This window comes from Penaeus japonicus, unplaced genomic scaffold (assembly GCF_977035675.1).
Source record: "Penaeus japonicus unplaced genomic scaffold, GWHDUDI00000001_assembly GWHDUDI00000008, whole genome shotgun sequence".
Taxonomy (NCBI): domain Eukaryota; kingdom Metazoa; phylum Arthropoda; class Malacostraca; order Decapoda; family Penaeidae; genus Penaeus; species Penaeus japonicus.
This window is the reverse complement of record NW_028234410.1, coordinates 24,216,969-24,236,968: the sequence shown is the minus strand read 5'-3', so window position 1 is coordinate 24,236,968 and position 20,000 is coordinate 24,216,969. Positions and strand designations below refer to the sequence as shown.

General features: G+C 41.4%; 1 long non-coding RNA gene across 2 annotated transcripts in view; it reads left to right on the top strand.

Moving 5' to 3' along the window:
- The window catches only part of LOC147471478 (uncharacterized), a 49,313-nt gene that overhangs the window by 28,910 nt on the left and 403 nt on the right, over positions 1-20,000 (top strand). For both annotated transcript variants that reach the window (XR_015191219.1, XR_015191218.1), the window contains exon 3: positions 19,967-20,000. This exon is cut by the window's right edge and continues 403 nt beyond it. This is a non-coding gene — a long non-coding RNA (uncharacterized LOC147471478). The remainder of the gene's footprint in view (positions 1-19,966) is intronic.

The following is a 20,000-nucleotide window of genomic DNA, read 5'->3' as shown; positions in this document are numbered from 1 at the left end:
CTGGTGGGAAGGAAATAGACTGGCCGTGAAGGGATTTTAGGATGAGTGAATGTTGTGTGTTTAAAGTGAATGTTATTTGTTTTGTATGGGAATGGGTGAATGAAATAAGCCTTGAAAGTAGTTTCAGGGGAGAGTGGGATAAGTACAGAGAGACCTGAAATTGTGAGGTAAGATTTTAGAGTAGAGTAGAACTGAATTCGTTGCCTTAGAGGAAAGAGAGGCTTAACATTAGCAGAGGAGATATTGTGGAGAATAGGGCGTAAGTCATGTGGAGTAATGAGACTGGGAAGCACTTCGCCTGCTGTTGCTGAAATCAACGAGTTGGTTATTGAGTTAATATTATTGATAATCTTATTAATTGTCACTTGGTAAGATAGCACGTTAAACGCAAGCTCTGTGAAATGGTTAGAGTTATTGAGCTTTGTGGAGAGGTTTTCAAAGGTTGAGTTAACGCTGTGAAATGCTCTCTGTAACTCGTGAACATTAGTGGCAATAGTGTTGACGGCATGAATCGATGCGTCAAATCTGTGAGTAATTGTTCTGAGATTATTCTGATACTCTGAGAATTTAGAAGTGAAAGTATCATCTACAACGCCAAATAACGCGTGGGCAATCTTTCCGACAGCATTAATTAATCCTCGTCGTGAACGATGTTTATGTTCTACAAAAGAAGAAAGTTGATTATGGATAGAATTAAGTGCACTGTCAAGAAGAGAGAATTGCTGCTGCGTTAACTGTTCACGAGTTACCTGCGTTTGAAGTGATGCTATTTACGTAGGTGGAAGGTAGCCAGGCCGGAGAAATCAGCAATCGGCTGAAGCGAAATTTTGATTTCCACATTGTTTGTTACTGGTAAGACTAGCCCATGGTCCTCAACGAAGGCTCCTGGTACTGCGCGAAGCCTAGGGGGTAGGGCATGGCGGTCGGCAGACGCCAATGCGAAGAATGATAAGCCCAAGAGGAGTAAGGTCTGGAAGATAAAAATCAATTAGTGTTCGTCGGCCGTGGGAGAATAGTACTTGTGAGCAAGCTTTAGGACGTCGAAATGAGACCAAGATTGTTCACCTGACTGTATGCATTTAATGTAGGCCTTGTTGTTCTTTACACTAATTACTCTAACTGGACCTTCAAATCTAGGAGCAAGCTTTGACTTAATATTGAGTGGTTGGTTGACTTTTCTAAATACTAATGCTCCAACTTCAATGTCCTTGTGGCGGGCCACTTTGTGTTGAAATGACAGTATTTTATCTCTGGAATTAGTCAAATGCTTCTTTGTGATCTGAAAGATGGACTTGTTTCTATTTAGGAGATATTCAGCATAATTATCATTATATGAAGGAACTTGACTTTCATCAAAGAGGTCATAGGGTAGTCTTTTATCCATTCCATATAAAAGAAAATGTGGGGTATCACCTAAGGAAGAATGGAATGTACTATTAATACAAGACTGGATTGTCAATAGCGATTCATCCCATGTGTCCGATGTCGCATCAACAAGCGATCTCATTAATGAGAGGATGGAGGAGTTGAGCCTTTCTGTAATACCATTACTTTGTGGGCGGTAAGGGAGAATGTTAACACGAGTTACATTCATGATATCACATAACTTATCCATGACTTTGTTATGAAATTCAGTCCCGTTATCAGTTGAAAAATACATGGGGGCTGAATGTCTATGACAGAAGTCGTGAAAAGCATGTGCAACAACATTTGCTGTTTTGTTGGGCACGGGGACTAGTTCACAAAAACGAGTGAAGTTATCAATGAAGACTAAAATATAACGATTACCATTGCGAGAAGGTAGAAAACCTGACAATGTGTCGCAAGAGACTTTCTGGAAAGGAAAGTCTGGAATGTCATATTTCAATGCAGGGGCTGGGTCATTGGTATTTCCCTTGTAATATGGGCATTGCTTACAAGACTGAACATGCTTAGCAACTTTGCTAATAAGGTGTGGGAAGAAGAAGCGTTGCTGAGCTAAGTGAATTGCCTTATACTTACCACAGTGTGCAGCTTCTTTCGACTCATGGAAAAGAGGAAGGATTCGACCTTCAAGGGATTCAGGAATAACTACAAGCTTACGAGATGCCTTGAGCTTTCTTGTCCTATATCGAGACTTGTAGCAAAGTAGACCGTTAGCATCGAGGTAAAGTTGACTTACTCGAACATGTCTGCTAGTGGGAGGTCTTTCATTCCTTTCTAAAGCTTGAATTAAGGGGCCGTACAGATTATCATTACGTTGCGCTATCCGGATCTCGTCCTCCGTGGGTGGGTCCATGGGAGGTACGGCTGGGGCAGCCAAGACCGGGGCGGTAACAGAATGAATGGAGTCGGAACGGCGTCCATTAACATGTGCAGACCGGATCTCGTCCTTCGAAGAATCCTCAACGGTAGGCGCGGCAGTATTTACCAAGATCGGTGCAATGTCAGAGAATTTCACCTTGCGGGAGGCAAAGGTGGGCGAGGAGCTAGATTCAGGCAGGTTGTGAGCGTCAGAGAGAGGAGCGCGTGATAGCGCGTCGGCAACGACATTTTGTTTCCCGGGTAAATAAACAATGGTGACGTCAAACTCTGCAAGAATTTCAATTGCGCGGGCGCGTCGTCCATGAGGGTCCCTACCCTTAAATATGGACGTGAGGGGGGAATGATCAGTGTGCACTTCTATCTGATATCCCAAGATTAGCTCTCGAAAATGACGGAGGGCCCATGTGATACTGAGAAATTCACGGTCCGTCGTGTGATAGCGTTTTTCCGCTGAATTGAGGGCGCGACTTGCAAAAGCAATGGGCTGCGTTTTTCCAGAATGGCCATGTTTCTGGTGGAGTACTGCTCCGAGCCCGAGGTTTGAGGCATCAGTGGTGAGGACAAAAGGCAAACTGAAATCGGGGAAGGCTAAGAGTGGAGCCTTAATTAGTCGCGATTTAAGAGTTGAAAATGCGGCTTTTTCCTCGTCTGTCCACTGCCAAGTTGTATCCTTTTTAAGGAGATGGTTAAGCGGTGTCGCGATGGACCCGTAACCTTGAATGAACGGCCTGTAAAAACCTGAAAGGCCTAAAAATGACTTCAATTCCTTCTGGTTCTTAGGTGTTGGAAAGTCGGCAATGGCTTTAACTTTTGAATCATTAGGTGCAATACCTTTAGATGACAAGGTATGGCCTAAGAATTCTAACTTAGACTTGAAGAACTGACACTTGCTAGGTTGAATACATAATCCTGCAGTTGATAGCCTATTGAAAACCTGGCGCAATTTCTTCTCGTGTTCAGAGAGGGAGGGTGAACAAATTAAAATATCATCTAAATACACGAGGACCTGATCATTAATTAATCCTGATAGTACAAGTGACATTAATCTGCTAAATGTGAGAGGGGAATTGCGAAGGCCAAAAGGACATACTAAAAATTCAAAGTGTCCCATATGAGTCGAGAAAGCCGTATATGGCACGCTTTCAGGAGCCATAGGAACTTGCAGGAAGCCTTTAGCAAGGTCAATAGTTGAAAAAATCTTATTATTAGAGCCAATGTCTTGCAACAACAATCTAAGATTAGGAATTGGGAATGGTTCTGGCACTGTTACTTTATTCAACTTGCGATAGTCGACCACTGGGCGGAAAGTATTATCCTTCTTTGGAACAAGGAGGAGGGGAGAGGCCCAGGGTGAATTGCTTGGTTGAATAAGATTCATGTCTAACATTGTTTTAACTTCCTTTTCCAAGGCCTGTCGCTTCGAATGAGGGATCTTATAACTCGGTATGTACGAAGGCTTAGCATCAGGCTCGAGGGTAATGGAGTGTTGAAGCAATGTTGTTTTTCCGATAGGACGGTCCTTGGTTGGCAGTACGCTTGGGAATTCTTTAAATAAGTTATTCAAAATATCATATCCTTCATGAAAATCTAAATTTTGCTTCAGAACATGATCAGAGCTCTGCTCATCAGGGAAGATGATGTTGCAGAAAAAACAGGGGAGGGAACAGGTAAATCAAATTCGCAGATAGGCAATTCTGTGAATTCATAAGATATTACAGGTACACCAGCGTTAATAGTCAATGGGGCCGGGGTAAGATTAAATACATGCACCTGACATCTATTATCAGTGATATTATACAAGGAAGGTAATGTTGCACAACCTTTTACTCGTATATTATCAGTAATATCAAAGCAGTACCATTTGCCGAAGGACAAGAAACGTCTATCAGTAGATCATGAAATGCCGGGATAGTAGTGGTAGCACTAGCTATAAACTTAGGAGCATTATCATTAGCGGTCCAAGATTTCGCACAGTCGTCAACGTGTTTTGCGCGCGAAGGTTTGCGTGATGCGGGTGCGCGCGCAGCGAGAGGAGAGGTGAAGCGAGGGCGGGTGGGAGGGGTAGGGGGGTGGTGGGGAGGAGAGGATGGGAAGTGAGGTGTAGACATGGTGTGACTATGGTCATGTGTGACTTCATAGATTGCCATTGCGGGTGTGAATGGGTCGGCATGCGTCCATAGGCAAGAGGGAGTCCTTAATAGGTAATTCTGACCATTAAAAGTAATGCTATTACTCTGAGGATGGAGGGAAATACCTGTACGGTATAAGAAATCATGACCCAACAAGAGGTGTCCGGGGGTAAAATTAGATTCTACAACGACAAACTTGTGAGCAAAAATTTCACTACCAAGAGAAATGTTAAGGACTTTGCTGCCTAAAGCTGATACCTTATCTCCTGTTATCCCGCAAATGGTGGTTTGACTCGGTTGCAATTCTAATGATAAATCAAAATTCCGCAAGGTATTCAACGAGACCACAGAACAAGAAGATCCGGTGTCTAAGAAGAAATACGCAGGCTTGTCATTCAATATAGATGGAAGCAAAGGCGGTTGAGTGATATCATTAGGGATGCAACTAGTCGAGACAATGTGGTGTGTTACCGGTATTGTGCTTGTAGTGTCGCCGTGTCTGGGTGTTTTTGGCTTTTCCCTAAAAAATGGCGGTTTGCTTGGCGTTGCTGGAGCAATTTGTATGTTTGATCCACCTGGTCAGGGAACGCTGAGCAGTGAGGCCAAGGGTGTGAGCGCGTGCCATGATAAGGACAGTACGGTGTCGAATAACATGAGTCGGCACCGTGACCTTTCGCACAACAATTAAAACACTGATCTCTGTCTGGTGCCCAATTCGTGACACAAGGTTGTTTACGTCTTGGTACATGAGGTGAGTTAGACGACGGGGGAAAACGAGTCTTATGTCCCGTATTATATCTGTGAGGGGAGGATTGTCTTGAGTGTTGTGTTTTCGTGTCTTGGTTGTGGAACCGCGGGTTAGGGGTGCGTTGTGGTTTGTCGTTTGGTTGTTTGTGTTTGTTTGTGTTACGCAAGGGTGTGTCGTCTCGTGTGGTCGTGTTTGTTTTAGTCGTGGGAATGCCTGCGTTGACAGATACTGTGGGAGCCTTCTCTCTGATAGACTTGGCAAATTCGCCGGGTAACTTAAGTAAATCAGTATCTTCACAGGGTTCCCAAACTTGCTCTTGTACAGAAGTAGGTAAAGAAGCAACTAGGATAGATTTGACCATATACGTCATAGAGGAGACGTGATGGTCGTTAAACAAGGACTTTACGTGGGAGTCATGGTTCTGGGGAATACTCTTAACCCATTTTGAAACTTGAACCCGAAGCTGATTGATAAAGAATCGAATGTCTTCTTCGGACAAGGAAGCAGGCTTTAATTGAATAAGTCTCGCGAACTGAATATGGTGACTTACATCCAAGGATTTGAACGAAGATCTAAATATATCCTGGAAATAACTCCAACTGCGCAATTCGGATGGCAATGTTTTAAAGGCGTTAATCGCGTTACGTACTTTCGCTGAGGTAAGCTCTAAACGTGTTTCAGCCGCGTTTACGCATTTATTGCCGAAAGAGGGGTCATCTCTAGACATTCCACCTTGAATAATCATAGATTCAACATTTTCCAAGAAATCTTCAACCGGAATGGACGAGCCATCAAATTTCTGTACGATATTGAATGTTTGGTGAGGTTGGAAAGTCATGTTGGAGAAGGGGGGGCGGGTGGGGGTCAGGTCAGAGGGTGGGTCAGTGGCGGAATGGGGGGTCAGAGATGATCGGGAAACGGGACGGGAGGGAGAATGGGAAGGTACAGTATCCAACCCAAAGAAAATTTCGGTAGTTTCCCTGAGATTTCTGAACACTTTACCACTTCGTAATTCACTCATGAATAGGCGCGAGAAAGAAATCCAGTCACTTCACAATAGAAAGAAAAAGAAAAGAAAGTGGGTAACACAAGTCACAACACTAGGGTGTGAAAAACAATTAAGAGGAAGAAAAATGACACGAGGGATATCGACCTTAGTCGCAACTAACCTTCATTACCGATGTCTTCGTCCTGTCAGTCAACTTGATGCGCTGTTTGCTGTGTGACACTGGAAAAAATTATTCGCTATCGTGGTACGTAGCTAATTATTGTACCAATTATTGCGAAAAAAAGAAACGTGAGGTTCTCATCTTATGCTGCCACCAGATTATGTGATGGGTATAGATTACTCTAATATCCACACATAGAGAAATATAAGGTTGGTGTCAAACACAGCAGCTGATACAATAACAATATATTATAACTTCAATAATATGACACGATATAATATATATATATATAAATATAACAAGGAATGACTCTGGAAATAAAGATCGGGATTAGCACTAGTTCACAATAGTAGATGTAGGAGTGCGAGTGGTAGATGTTGGTGATTAAGGTCAAGGACCTCGAGTGACTTCGCTATCGTCAGTATATCTCAGGACGGCTCGCTAGGCGGGGCGATGAGCCGTCTACAGGAAAGTAGGCGTAGCTATTCCAAGTGTCAGCTTGGGTCGCGATTTCCTGATTGGCTGACTTCGGTTCATCATAATTCATAGGTCCGCCCTCGGGTCAGCCTTTGAGGGTGATATTCCTATGATGGGGGGATGACCAGAATATCCAGAAGGGCTAAAGTTGCAGGTGCTGTCTTTAACGAATCTTTGCCCGATCCTGGGGGATATACGAAATCCGATAATTGTGAAGGTCACATCTGTGTATTGTAATTTGATCATGTATCTCAGGTCAGACATATGCTCTGTCGACCGTTAAATATAAATACTTTCATATCGCTCTACCATGCTACCCCAAATCGTCCCGATTTGGTAAGAAATAAAGTAGGAAGCTTTATACTTAACTGAGGATAAGAATTCCTTGATCAGGGGAACTCTATAAGAGTAGTATACGAAGAGACAGCAACATCCGGCAGATTCTTGATTAATGCACAATACTACATGGATTTGCAGTTTGGCAGGCCTCGAGATCAGCTCCGGAATTACAGGTTTAACACACCTGGGAGGTGTACTTTTCTGCATCCGTCAATATCATAACTTGAAAAAAAAGTACAAGTACCTGGCGCCTTACATGGCTTTAGAGAGGTAAGTGGGGACGTAGGGTAGAAGGCATAGTTCGATATATGAGAAGGAAAATAATTAGTGCAACAAGAACAAAAATGTGAGTTAGTAATATATCGAATATTGTATCAAAATGTGTTTTTTTTTTTTTTTTTTTTTTTTTTTTGTATTATTATTATTATTATTATTTATATTTTTTTTTGGATTTGATTTTTTTCTTCTTAGAATATTATATAGCATGAGGGTAACTGGTATATGCAACAGAATCATGGGTATGTTTTACTTGCTTGTTTTTCAATGCAACTCGCTTGTAGGTGATGCAATAGCACGCTTCCAGGGTTACTAGCAACATACACATTCCGGCGACGGTAACGTATACGGGATAAACGTAGGTTGCGTGGAACGGGCTGAGCGGGGTAAATGCATCAAGCTGTTGCAAAGTAGGCATCTGTTGAAAGGTTATACTAGGAAGAGAAATGTTATAGGATGGCAATGATACCGACATGGGCTGCAGGTAGGAGGTATTCATTGCAATCTTCCTTGTGTAGGTATGGGTGGCTGGAATAAATAAGGATAAGGAAGTCAGTTCACGTGAGGCTGGAAGAACAAAAGTACCTTGTAGAAAAAATATCAGGGTTATGCTTGTTACACATAACTGTAGTTGTAGTAGCCTTGAAGTAAAATAATAGGGTAATGTCGGGAAATTAAAGAAGAATTGGCCTAATCGAACGTGCACTGACCGATGATGTTATGGTTTGTAATGAGTGCCCTGGAGCAAGATGGCATATTTGTGTCAAGTGCCAGAGGCGATGAAGTGCAAACAAATGTGCAAGGACTGGTCTTTGCACAGTTATCTAAGAAATCTGCTGGTGGGAAGGAAATAGACTGGCCGTGAAGGGATTTTAGGATGAGTGAATGTTGTGTGTTTAAAGTGAAAAAAGTGTTATTTGTTTTGTATGGGAATGGGTGAATGAAATAAGCCTTGAAAGTAGTTTCAGGGGAGAGTGGGATAAGTACAGAGAGACCTGAAATTGTGAGGTAAGATTTTAGAGTAGAGTAGAACTGAATTCGTTGCCTTAGAGGAAAGAGAGGCTTAACATTAGCAGAGGAGATATTGTGAAGAATAGGGCGTAAGTCATGTGGAGTAATGAGACTGGGAAGCACTTCGCCTGCTGTTGCTGAAATCAACGAGTTGGTTATTGAGTTAATATTATTGATAATCTTATTAATTGTCACTTGGTAAGATAGCACGTTAAACGCAAGCTCTGTGAAATGGTTAGAGTTATTGAGCTTTGTGGAGAGGTTTTCAAAGGTTGAGTTAACGCTGTGAAATGCTCTCTGTAACTCGTGAACATTAGTGGCAATAGTGCTGACGGCATGAATCGATGCGTCAAATCTTTGAGTAATTGTTCTGAGATTATTCTGATACTCTAAAAATTTAGAAGTGAAAGTATCATCATCTACAACGCCAAATAACGCGTGGGCAATCTTTCCGACGGCATAAATTAATCCTCGTCGTGAACGATGTTTATGTTCTACAAAAGAAGAAAGTTGATTATGGATAGAATTAAGTGCACTGTCAAGAAGAGAGAATTGCTGCTGCGTTAACTGTTCACGAGTTACCTGCGTTTGAAGTGATGCTATCTTACGTAGGTGGAAGGTAGCCAGGCCGGAGAAATCAGCAATCGGCTGGAGCGAAATTTTGATTTCCACATTGTTTGTTACTGGTAAGACTAGCCCATGGTCCTCAACGAAGGCTCCTGGTATTGCGTGGAGCCTAGCGGGTAGGGCATGGGGTTCAGTAGACGACAAAACGAAGAATGATAAGCCCAATAGGAGTAAGATCTGGAAGATAAAAATCAATTTCGTGTTCGTCGGCCGGGGGAGAATAGTACTTGTGAGCAAGCTTTAGGACGTCGAAATGAGACCAAGATTGTTCACCTGACTGTATGCATTTAATGTAGGCCTTGTTGTTCTTTACACTAATTACTCTAAATGGACCTTCAAATCTAGGAGCAAGCTTTGACTTAATATTGAGTGGTTGGTTGACTTTTCTAAATACTAATGCTCCAACTTCAATGTCCTTGTGGCGGGCCACTTTGTGTTGAAATGACAGTATTTTATCTCTGGAATTAGTCAAATGCTTCTTTGTGATCTGAAAGATGGACTTGTTTCTATTTAGGAGATATTCAGCATAATTATCATTATATGAAGGAACTTGACTTTCATCAAAGAGGTCATAGGGTAGTCTTTTATCTATTCCATATAAAAGAAAATGTGGGGTATCACCTAAGGAAGAATGGACTGTACTATTAATACAAGACTGGATTGTCAATAGCGATTCATCCCATGTGTCTGATGTCGCATCAACGAGCGATCTCATTAATGAGAGGATGGAGGAGTTGAGCCTTTCTGTAATACCATTACTTTGTGGGCGGTAAGGGAGAATGTTAACACGAGTTACATTCATGATATCACATAACTTATCCATGACTTTGTTATGAAATTCAGTCCCGTTATCAGTTGAAAAATACATGGGGGCTGAATGTCTATGACAGAAGTCGTGAAAAGCATGTGCAACAACATTTGCTGTTTTGTTGGGCACGGGGACTAGTTCACAAAAACGAGTGAAGTTATCAATGAAGACTAAAATATAACGATTACCATTGCGAGAAGGTAGAAAACCTGACAATGTGTCGCAAGAGACTTTCTGGAAAGGAAAGTCTGGAATGTCATATTTCAATGCAGGGGCTGGGTCATTGGTATTTCCTTTGTAATAAGGGCATTGCTTACAAGACTGAACATGCTTAGCAACTTTGCTAATAAGGTGTGGGAAGAAGAAGCGTTGCTGAGCTAAGTGAATTGCCTTGTACTTACCACAGTGTGCAGCTTCTTTCGACTCATGGAAAAGAGGAAGGATTCGACCTTCAAGGGATTCAGGAATAACTACAAGTTTACGAGATGCCTTGAGCTTTCTTGTCCTATATCGAGACTTGTAGCAAAGTAGACCGTTAGCATCGAGGTAAAGTTGACTTACTCGAACATGTCTGCTAGGGGGAGGTCTTTCATTCCTTTCTAAAGCTTGAATTAAGGGGCCGTACAGATTATCATTACGTTGCGCTATCCGGATCTCGTCCTCCGTGGGTGGGTCCATGGGAGGTACGGCTGGGGCAGCCAAGACCGGGGCGGTAACAGAATGAATGGAGTCGGAACGGCGATCATTAACATGTGCAGACCGGATCTCGTCCTTCGAAGAATCCTCAACGGTAGGAGCGGCAGTATTTGCCAAGATCGGTGCAATGTCAGAGAATTTCACCTTGCGGGAGGCAAAGGTGGGCGAGGAGCTAGATTCAGGCAGGTTGTGAGCGTCAGAGAGAGGAGCGCGTGATAGCGCGTCGGCAACGACATTTTGTTTCCCGGGTAAATAAACAATGGTGACGTCAAACTCTGCAAGAATTTCAATTGCGCGGGCGCGTCGTCCATGAGGGTCCTACCCTTAAATATGGACGTGAGGGGGGAATGATCAGTGTGCACTTCTATCTGATATCCCAAGATTAGCTCTCGAAAATGACGGAGGGCCCATGTGATACTGAGTAATTCACGGTCCGTCGTGTGATAGCGTTTTTCCGCTGAATTGAGGGCGCGACTTGCAAAAGCAATGGGCTGCGTTTTTCCAGAATGGCCATGTTTCTGGTGGAGTACTGCTCCGAGCCCGAGGTTTGAGGCATCAGTGGTGAGGACAAAAGGCAAACTGAAATCGGGGAAGGCTAAGAGTGGAGCCTTAATTAGTCGCGATTTAAGAGTTGTAAATGCGGCTTTTTCCTCGTCTGTCCACTGCCAAGTTGTATCCTTTTTAAGGAGATGGTTAAGCGGCGTCGCGATGGACCCGTAACCTTGAATGAACGGCCTGTAAAAACCTGAAAGGCCTAAAAATGACTTCAATTCCTTCTGGTTCTTAGGTGTTGGAAAGTCGGCAATGGCTTTAACTTTTGAATCATTAGGTGCAATACCTTTAGATGACAAGGTATGGCCTAAGAATTCTAACTTAGACTTGAAGAACTGACACTTGCTAGGTTGAATACATAATCCTGCAGTTGATAGCCTATTGAAAACCTGGCGCAATTTCTTCTCGTGTTCAGAGAGGGAGGGTGAACAAATTAAAATATCATCTAAATACACGAGGACCTGATCATTAATTAATCCTGATAGTACAAGTGACATTAATCTGCTAAATGTAAGGGGAGAATTGCGAAGGCCAAAAGGACATACTAAAAATTCAAAGTGTCCCATATGAGTCGAGAAAGCCGTATATGGCACGCTTTCAGGAGCCATAGGAACTTGCAGGAAGCCTTTAGCAAGGTCAATAGTTGAAAAAATCTTATTATTAGAGCCAATGTCTTGCAACAACAATCTAAGATTAGGAATTGGGAATGGTTCTGGCACTGTTACTTTATTCAACTTGCGATAGTCGACCACTGGGCGGAAAGTATTATCCTTCTTTGGAACAAGGAGGAGGGGAGAGGCCCAGGGTGAATTGCTTGGTTGAATAAGATTCATGTCTAACATTGTTTTAACTTCCTTTTCCAAGGCCTGTCGCTTCGAATGAGGGATCTTATAACTCGGTATGTACGAAGGCTTAGCATCAGGCTCGAGGGTAATGGAGTGTTGAAGCAATGTTGTTTTTCCGATAGGACGGTCCTTGGTTGGCAGTACGCTTGGGAATTCTTTAAATAAGTTATTCAAAATATCATATCCTTCATGAAAATCTAAATTTTGCTTTAGAACATGATCAGAGCTCTGCTCATCAGGGGAAGATGATGTTGCAGAAAAAACAGGGGAGGGAACAGGTAAATCAAATTCGCAGATAGGCAATTCTGTGAATTCATAAGATATTACAGGTACACCAGCGTTAATAGTCAATGGGGCCGGGGTAAGATTAAATACATGCACCTGACATCTATTATCAGTGATATTATACAAGGAAGGTAATGTTGCACAACCTTTTACTCGTATATTATCAGGTAATATCAAAGCGGTACCATTTGCCGAAGGACAAGAAACGTCTATCAGTAGATCATGAAATGCCGGGATAGTAGTGGTAGCACTAGCTATAAACTTAGGAGCATTATCATTAGCGGTCCAAGATTTCGCACAGTCGTCAACGTGTTTTGCGCGCGAAGGTTTGCGTGATGCCGGCGCGCGCAGCGAGAGGAGAGGTGAAGCGAGGGCGGGTGGGAGGGGTAGGGGGGTGGTGGGTAGGAGAGGATGGGAAGTGAGGTGTAGACATGGTGTGACTATGGTCATGTGTGACTTCATAGATTGCCATTGCGGGTGTGAATGGGTCGGCATGCGTCCATAGGCAAGAGGGAGTCCTTAATAGGTAATTCTGACCATTAAAAGTAATGCTATTACTCTGAGGATGGAGGGAAATACCTGTACGGTATAAGAAATCATGACCCAACAAGAGGTGTCCCGGAGTAAAATTAGATTCTACAACGACAAACTTGTGAGCAAAAATTTCACTACCAAGAGAAATGTTAAGGACTTTGCTGCCTAAAGCTGATACCTTATCTCCTGTTATCCCGCAAATGGTGGTTTGACTCGGTTGCAATTCTAATGATAAATCAAAATTCCGCAAGGTATTTAACGAGACCACAGAACAAGAAGATCCGGTGTCTAAGAAGAAATACGCAGGCTTGTCATTCAATATAGATGGAAGCAAAGGCGGTTGAGTGATATCATTAGGGATGCAACTAGTCGAGACAATGTGGTGTGTTACCGGTATTGTGCTTGTAGTGTCGCCGTGTCTGGGTGTTTTTGGCTTTTCCCTAAAAAATGGCGGTTTGCTTGGCGTTGCTGGAGCAATTTGTAAGTTTGATCCACCTGGTCAGGGAACGCTGAGCAGTGAGGCCAAGGGTGTGAGCGCGTGCCATGATAAGGACAGTACGGTGTCGAATAACATGAGTCGGCACCGTGACCTTTCGCACAACAATTAAAACACTGATCTCTGTCTGGTGCCCAATTCGTGACACAAGGTTGTTTACGTCTGGGTACATGAGGTGAGTTAGATGATGGGGGAAAACGAGTCTTATGTCCCGTATTATATCTGTGAGGGGAGGTTTGTCTCGAGTGTTGTGTTTTCGTGTCATGGTTGTGGAACCGCGGGTTAGGGTTGCGTTGTGGTTTGTCGTTTGGTTGTTTGTGTTTGTTTGTGTTACGCAAGGGTGTGTTGTCTTGTGTGGTCGTGTTTGTTTTAGTCGTGGGAACGCCTGCGTTGACAGATACTGTGGGAGCCTTCTCTCTGATAGACTTGGCAAATTCGCCGGGTAACTTCAGTAAATCAGTATCTTCACAGGGTTCCCAAACTTGCTCTTGTACAGAAGTAGGTAAAGAAGCAACAAGGATAGATTTGACCATATACGTCATAGAGGAGACGTGATGGTCGTTAAACAAGGACTTTACGTGGGAGTTATGGTTGTGGGGAATACTCTTAACCCATTTTGAAACTTGAACCCGAAGCTGATTGATAAAGAATCGAATGTCTTCTTCGGACAAGGAAGCAGGCTTTAATTGAATAAGTCTCGCGAACTGAATATGGTGACTTACATCCAAGGATTTGAACGAAGATCTAAATATATCCTGGAAATAACTCCAACTGCGCAATTCGGATGGCAATGTTTTAAAGGCGTTAATCGCGTTACGTACTTTCGCTGAGGTAAGCTCTAAACGTGTTTCAGCCGCGTTTACGCATTTATTGCCGAAAGAGGGGTCATCTCTAGACATTCCACCTTGAATAATCATAGATTCAACATTTTCCAAGAAATCTTCAACCGGAATGGACGAGCCATCAAATTTCTGTACGATATTGAATGTTTGGTGAGGTTGGAAAGTCATGTTGGAGAAGGGGGGCGGGTGGGGGTCAGGTCAGAGGGTGGGACAGTGGTGGAATTAGCAGTTGAGATGATTGTGTGGGGGGTCAGAGATCGGGAAACGGGACGGGAGGGAGAATGGGAAGGTACAGTATCCAACCCAAAGAATATTTCGGTAGTTTCCCTGAGGTTTCTGAACACTTTACCACTTCGTAATTCACTCATGAATAGGCGCGAGAAAGAAATCCAATCACTTCACAATAGAAAGAAAAAAAGAAAAGAAAGTGGGTAACACAAGTCACAACACTAGGGTGTGAAAAACAATTAAGAGGAAGAAAAATGACACGAGGGATATCGACCTTAGTCGCAACTAACCTTCATTACCGATGTCTTCGTCCTGTCAGTCAACTTGATGCGCTGTATGCTGTGTGACACTGGAAAAAATTACGTAGTACGTGGTACGTAGCTAATTATTGTACCAATTATTGCGAAAAAAAGAAACGTGAGGTTCTCATCGTAGGCTGCCACCAGATTATGTGATGGATATAGATTACTCTAGTATCCACACATAGATAAATATAAGGTTGGTGTCAAACACAGCAGCTGATACAATAACAATATATTATAACTTCAATAATATGACACGATATAATATATATATATATAAATATAACAAGGAATGACTCTGGAAATAAAGATCGGGATTAGCACTAGTTCACAATAGTAGATGTAGGAGTGCGAATGGTAGTTGTTGGTGATTAAGGTCAAGGACCTCGAGTGACTTCGCTATCGTCAGTATATCTCAGGACGGCTCGCTAGGCGGGGCGATGAGCCGTCTACAGGAAAGTGGGCGTAGCTATTCCAAGTGTCAGCCTAGGTCGCGATTTCCTGATTGGCTGACTTCGGGTCGTCATAATTCATAGGTCCGCCCTCGGGTCAGCCTTTGAGGGTGATATTCCTATGATGGGGATATGACCAGAATATCCAGAAGGGCTAAAGTTGCAGGTGCTGTCTTTAACGAATCTTTGCCCGATCCTGGGGGATATACGAAATCCGATAATTGTGAAGGTCACATCTGTGTATTGTAATTTGATCATGTATCTCAGGTCAGACATATGCTCTGTCGGCCGTTAAACATAAATACTTTCATAGTGTGTGTGTGTGTGTATTATATATATATATATATATATATATATATATATATATATATATATATATATATATATATATATATATATACCTATATGCAAATGTATGTATGTATAGATGTATATATGTGTGCGTGTGATTATGTCTGGATAGATCGGTGAAGCATATTTCAAGCGTAATATACAACGAAGGCAAAGGAGCGAAATTATAGAAAGAGACAACGAGAACATAAGATTAAACAAAAATGCATATAAGATATGAAAGGGCGAGATAAAAAAATAAAGTTACGAAAAGGCAGCAAAGGTAGCAAAGGGAAGACAAAATCAAAATAGAAAAAAAAAAAAAAAAAACAATACGGGGAAAAACAGATGTATCTTCCCACCTGCAGACCCTCGAAGTTCTCCGGGAAGTTTCCAGCCCACTAAACTTCCCGGAAAAAGAGTAATAAAAGAGGCAGTAAATAAGCCACAGTAATCAGGGGTTAATTGGTTCGCCTAGCCAACACTGTCGCCGTCTAATAAACCGGCAGAGCAATCACAAAGTCCTACATAGCCAACACGTGCTATGGGTGTGGACGTGACAGCAGCGCGGCTCAACAGCGGGTCTCGATAAACGCATGACCGCGACACAGCAAACAGCGCCTCTCCGCCCTTAATTTGCTGGGATTCCAACGTCAATATTATCTCTTATGCAGCGCTGGTGGAGGATCTCTGTTGTGGGGAGAGACTTAAGTTTGCTGTCTTATTTTTCATGATTCATACTTTGTCTTTTTCTATTTTGTTTTTAGTATGTTCGGATACTCTCATTCATATATACTTGTGTATGTTTGTGCACAGTGAAATAAAACAGATAGAACGATATATATAGTGAGAATAAGGAGAGGAGAGAGAGAGAGAGACAGAAAAAGAGACAGAGACAGAGAGAAGGAGAATCTCCGACAATTTATTTAGCATGACATTCCAATTTCTGTTGAAATTTAAGCATCCTTGTTCTTTCGTCTGCGTGAGATAAGCATGGATATCTCTGCAGGGCATCGGTTTATGCTCTTTAAACGGCCTCCTACTCTTGGCTTGGCCGCGCCGTTTCTCTCGCTCTCTTCACTGAACTTTTCTTCTTGATACTTCTCTTCTCCCACTCTCTCACCCCCCCCCCCCCTTCTCTCTCTCTCTCTCTCTCTTTCATTATCTCTCTCCCTCTCTCTCTCTCTCTCATCTCTTTCTCTTTCACACGCACACGCTCTCTCTCTCTCTCTCTCTCTCTCTCTCTCTCTCTCTCTCTCTCTCTCTCTCTCTCTCTCTTTCTCCTTCTCTCTCTATTTTCCTCCTTCAGTCCTCCCTCTCTCTCAAACACAAGGAAAACTGTTACTAAGAAATGTACTGTTTGTTTAGGAGCAAAAACGCCGTTGCCAATGAAACACTCCATTGCAAACTATAAAGTTCTACAATTAATTCAAAGAAAAACGTGATTCCCTGGATAACCCAATTCGAAACTGTAGTTAGCATTAGTTGATTTTCTCAATTACGTAATTATATCAACATCATTTTTATCTGTGTAAACTTAGGTGAGGGAACAACCACCAATACAGCGAAAGAAAGCAATGATCTTCCTTGAGTCCATTCCCGCCTTTCATTATATATATATATATGTGTGTGTGTATGTGTGTGTGTGTGTGTGTGTGTGTGTGTGTGTGTGTGTGTGTGTGTGTGTGTGTGTGTGTGTGTGTGTGTATTTTTTTTTTTTTTTTTTTTTTTATCTACTTGTATCATTCCACAGCAGGACGTAGGCTTCTCATATTTAAGAGGGTTGTGGCCAGGTACCTCATCTATTGGCCCTAATCGTATCTTGGTGGGGAATATATATAACACATTTTATATATACCATTATGCAATTGAGGTACAGTTCCTTGCCCAGGGAAACAACTCACGAGCCGGGATTCGAACGCTCGAACTCAGATCGTCGTCAATTCTAGATCCGATCCAACCACTCGGCCACCGACCCCATATATATATATATATATATATATATATATATATATATATATATATATATATATATATATATATATACGTATATATATATATATACATATATATATATATATATATATATATATATATATATATATATATATATATATATATATATATATGTATGTATGTATGTATGTGTGTGTTTTGTGTGTGTGTGTTTGTGTGTGTATGTGTGTACATATATGTGTGTGTTTATATGTACACGCACACACACATACATACACACATACTCTGTGTGTGTGTGTTTGTGTATTTTTTTATGTGTACACACTCTGTATGTCGATCTATGTGCGTGTCTGTACACATGGGTATCTGCATCAATACCTGTAATCCAATATCCCCCTTTATAAGAGCCTTACAAAAGCGTTCAAAGAACAGAATTACATTTTGAGAGCATATTAAGAAATGCTCCCATTGCAAACTGACCAATCCGAGCCAAGATCTCAAAGGGCTATGGAAAACGGCGAATCGTAAACCTTCTTTTGTTGCAGGTAATAAATCAGCGTCATCACATCGGGAAGGAATCGTTTGTGTGAATTCTCGTTAGGGCGAAGTGTTCTTATTTAATTGACCAAATATCTTTCAATGAGCTTTTTGACCATCGACAGTTTTTGGTGTTGCTACTGAGAGGTGCAAATCAAATAAGTCTCTGAATATCTATTTGCTGTTATATCTAGGATATATAGGCAATATATAATAAACTAGGCGATTTACATTTTTTTTTTATGTATATCATCTCCCTCACTCTCAGAAACAGAATGAAACTGAATAGACTGAATGACTGAAACGGCAATTGATTCAGCTTGACATTTCCCGTGCATACCATCCTCAACTGATCACATTTTGTCCGGCGACTATATATGACTATGCATTATGAGTACAATGGCTATGTACTAGAACTATGTACTGGAGATGTCTCTGTGTCTCCTTTGAATCCCCCTTTGTCTTTAGTCTCTTAATGTTTTATTAAATTCTACACATTTTCCTTTCACTTGCACGAATGGAAGTTTATTGCACACCTGTTACTGCCACTTCGACTAAAACATTCGTCTTGGCTTCCGGAGTCTCAGATGCAGGGAGTGTCTCTGATTGTTTCCATTATTTCGAGGAAGACAGAGATTTCCCATTTAGGTTCTGCGACCCTCCTGGTGCTTCCTAACTTGTCACTTAGTGAATGAATAAAAAATGTATAGTACAAATGATACGGAAATATTTTAAAAGTCAATTGGAAATACAAGCGTCTTTCACATCAATTAACGTTTATCGTTAGTTCAGAGTACAACTAGCAAAAAGAGGAATGCCTATGACAGTTTTGACTGATGCTATAATAGAGGACTAGATGCGATTGATGCAGCGGCGTGAGATTCACAAAGGCTGATCCTATCTGCTATCAAAAGCGAATATCCCATTACAGTGGAAATTCAATGCAAACTTACGCGTCCAATACGGTTTACTCGTTGGCGCTTCCCCTTTGGAAGCAATGTGCCCCAAGTTGCCCTCTGCCGCTTTGAATCTCAACACTTTCCTCATTAGAAAACGCTGGTTGCCATTCCTGACAATACCCCGAGGTGATAGTGAGTTTTAGGATTGCGATAGTTAATTCAAGGTCATTATTTTCGATTTTAGGGTTACAAAAAAAAAAAAAAAAAAAAGGCCACAACGTTTTATCCACTCAGCTTATAGAGACAAGCTACAACTCAAGAGATGGACCTTGAAAAAAGTATTCATAGTTTATGTGTCCTGAAGACTAAATCAATATCAACGTCAGTAGAGGTCATGAAATAAAACAAAAGAACAAGTGAGAATTTCCCCTTTATCTAGAAAATGTCCCACTGGCGGTCCAGACCAACAGTTTAGATTTTCTCAAGATTCAGTCGTTTGGAAAAAAAAGTAGTTAAAGAACGCATTAACGGTAATGGGATGTAGTTTATTATGTGTTCTAAGCAATACTAAATGAAAAAATCTCTTTATAATGTTCAAGCACCTCCTGCATATGCTCCAATGATCTTGTATAGATGCAACTAAAATATTTTTTTCTTTGCTTCAGTGGACCATACAAAAATTATGTACCTCTTATTATATTGACCATAAAGAACGCATTATCATTATCATTATTGCCATCATTGTCATTATCATTATCAGTATCCTTATCATTATTATTATCATTATCATCATCATCATCATCATAATCATCATCTTCACCATCATGATCTTCATCGCCATCTTCATCATTATTATTATCATCATTGTGATAAAAATCATGATGGCAATCATGATATGATAATTTTCATTATTGTCATTGATGATACAAAGATTAATGATAATGATTACAATTATAATAATAATGAAAATAATCATGATAATAATCATCATCCTAAAAGTGATGAGAGTGTTGACGTTTTTATTACGATCAGTATTATATCATTATTGTTATAAATATTACCAATATTGTCATTATCAATGTTATTACCATTATTGATATACACACCAATTCTAACAATAACAGAAACGCCACCTAGAACCGCTGCTGGTCGAGAGGT